Below are 2,969 nucleotides of genomic sequence, written 5' to 3' on the forward strand. Positions count from 1 at the left end.
TTAGGCTGCGCCGGGTCTTAGTTGCAGCATGCAGAATCTTCTGGTTGCAGCATGTGGACTTCTTAGTTGCAGCATGCGGGATCTAGTTCCCCGACCAGGGATCAAACCTGGGCCCCCTGCTTTGGGAGCACAGAGTCTTACCCACTGGACCACCAGGGAAGTCCCAAACATATGCATTCTTTAATTAAAGGGTTGGCCACTATAGTTAGGGCCAACTTCCCTGGGCTATGGCAATAGCACTATCTTAGAATAGTGGAATATACCCTAACCAGGCAGCCATAATGTCCATTACATGTATGTAATCAAGCCAGCTTCAATCAAGCTTACAGGGTTAGGTCACTAACATTTGAAATCACTGATGTCCATGTGGGTCTGTGCTCAGAAACAATGACTTTGAAAGTGGGAGGGGGACATCCTTGGTGGTCCAGTGGTTAAGACTTTGCCTTCCAATGCAGGAGGTATGGGTTCGATCCCTGGTTGGGGAGCTAAGATCACACATGCCTCCCGGCCAAAAAACCAAAACATAAAACAGAAGCAATATTGTAACAAATTCAATAAAGACTTTAAAAATGGTCCACATCAAAAAAAAAGAAAAAAAGCGGGAGGAAGAGCAGGGATTTTTCAAACAGTCCCCACAATTCTAGCCTAAGGACTTTGGGAAGAATAGTTGATTGTGCAGTGGGATGGCTCTAGAAATGAACTCACATTACTGGGTGTAAGAGATATTAATCCTGACATTTGCACTTGAGAATTATTTGGGTTAACGATAAGTCAGAGTCACCCTGGGCATTAACAAATCTTTTGGACTGCTGAACAGAGTGGTGTCACACTTACTGGCAGTTGAATGTTGAACTAAAAGCATTTTACTTTCTGTATCATTGTTGAAAAAGTTCTAACAGGCTAGACACTCCCTTAGCCCTGATCCTTAATATTTTAAGCATGACTCTTTGCACTCTTTGGTTTTACTCCGAAGTAACAGAAATTAGGGACACCTGCTAAATCCTTGCTTACTGTTAGACACCAATGAAATATACACGTTCTCTACAGATTGTCACCTCCAAAGAGACTGCTCTACCGTGGAAGACCCCATGCTAACACCTACTCTAAGCTAGGTACTTTAAAAAGCATTTCACAGGTGTTTCATGTCATTTTTACAGGTGTTTCATAATGTCTGCTGGAGGAACATCTGGGACCCTTCCTTGAAAGGTAAGACTTTTTTCTCCTAGGAGTGTTGTCATCTGCATACGGTCCTTGGAACTGCTGCAGCCATCTTGTAACCATCATAGGAGTCCTAGCTGAGGATGGAGGAGTAAAAGATGGAAGGCACTCAAGTTTTTAAGGACATCCTTGAGTAACTGAATTATCTAATATTGGAACTTCTCTACCTCTGGAATTCTTTTCGTGGGAGATCATGAACCCAGTACTGTTTAATCTACTTCAGTTAGGTTTCCTGTTACTTGTATGGAAAAGCACTCTCACTGATACACATGCATATAAGCCTAAATCCACGCAGACATACGGCCCTTTCAGAGAGGTCAAATATATTTGCACTGTGGTTAAGATTTTCATGGTCAAGAAATATTGAATTCCTCCCACATGCCAGGCACAGTACAGGTTGTTGAACTGAATGGGTTGGGGAGGGCAGGATTCTGCACCTTTGGTGGTTACAAGCTGTGGTAAATGTGGTGATGAAAGTGGAGCCAGGTGTACTTAGGGAAGGTATCATGAAGACTAGGCCAGGAGGCTAGAGAAGGCCCTAACAAGAGTCCAGTAAAAGCATGCATTCCAGATTTAAAGACCCATGCCATATCAATCAACATCATCCATTTCTAAGTTTCTATGTATTTGTGATATATTTTGGTTTTAGTTTTATAAGAACTGTAAGAATAGTGTTATGTGTATAATAGTGTTAGGTGTATCTATATTTAGGTAATGTTAAAATAGCTTAAATCAACACTGAGGCCCAGAATGTTCCCTTTTAAAAGGAACTACTGAAGCCAATTTAGAGGAAGCACACTAATACAAAAGATGAAGCAAAGGAATGGGAACCAAGGCATTTGGTGTCTATTCCTAGCTACTGGCTGGCAGCCCTCTGTGACTCCAATTCCCTAATCTGTAAAATATGACTCATAAGGAGTTGCAACTGAATATTTTAGAGTTTTTAAATTAATGAGGGATAAGTTTTTAAAAAACTCCCTGTACTGATATGAAAGTTCCAGAAATCATTCACAAGTTTATTATAGCAAAGAAAATGGGCAAAAGGAAGCGAGTGGGTTCAGGACGTACAAGGAAAGGCAGTCAAGGCAGAAATCAAGAGGGAAGTGCGTGATCAACTCCCCACAGCAGGAAGCGGCGCTCTGCAGATCAGAGCTATTACCGAATAAATACTTGCTGGAATTTCCAGAGATGACCAAACAAACATCAAGAAGGAAGTGGCTTTTTTCTCTTTGGAAAGTTTTATTATGGAAAATTTCTAACACGTACGAAGAGCCGAGAATAGTAACGAGCACTACCCCGCAGCTTCAGGCAGTCATCACTCACGGCCCGTTACTCTAGAGCAAATTCCAGACCTCATATTATTTCGTCCCTAAATACGTAGGCACGCACCTCTAAAGCAAAACAACGGGAACCAAGGCATTTGGTGTCTATGCCCAGCTCACTGGGGGGCAGCCCCTGTATCTTCAATTCTGCAATTCGTAACATACTACTTATAGGGGAACGGAGCGGAATTTTTTTTTAGGCAACCACAATCAAAAAGGAGGCGGTTAAATCCTCCTAAGACTCCAGGAGGGAGGCTCACCCCAAAAATCCGGGTTGGCGGAGCGCAAGGCGCTGCCAGGGGACATCTTTCAAGGCGGGGGCCCCGGGTGCGGCCCGCGGAACCCGCCTTCTAGGGCGCCGACGGGTCCTGGCCCCACCCCTGCCCCGGAAGTCTCCGCCCACTGGCCCCAGCCGCCCCCGCACGCCCC

General features: G+C 44.2%; 1 long non-coding RNA gene across 1 annotated transcript in view; it reads right to left on the reverse strand.

The window, feature by feature from the left end:
- The window catches only part of LOC309640278, a 711,494-nt gene that overhangs the window by 502,635 nt on the left and 205,890 nt on the right, over positions 1–2,969 (reverse strand). The gene's annotated exons all lie outside the window — the stretch shown is intronic.

Source organism: Balaenoptera physalus, assembly GCF_965194825.1.
Source record: "Balaenoptera physalus genome assembly, chromosome: 12".
In the NCBI taxonomy this organism is placed as follows: domain Eukaryota; kingdom Metazoa; phylum Chordata; class Mammalia; order Artiodactyla; family Balaenopteridae; genus Balaenoptera; species Balaenoptera physalus.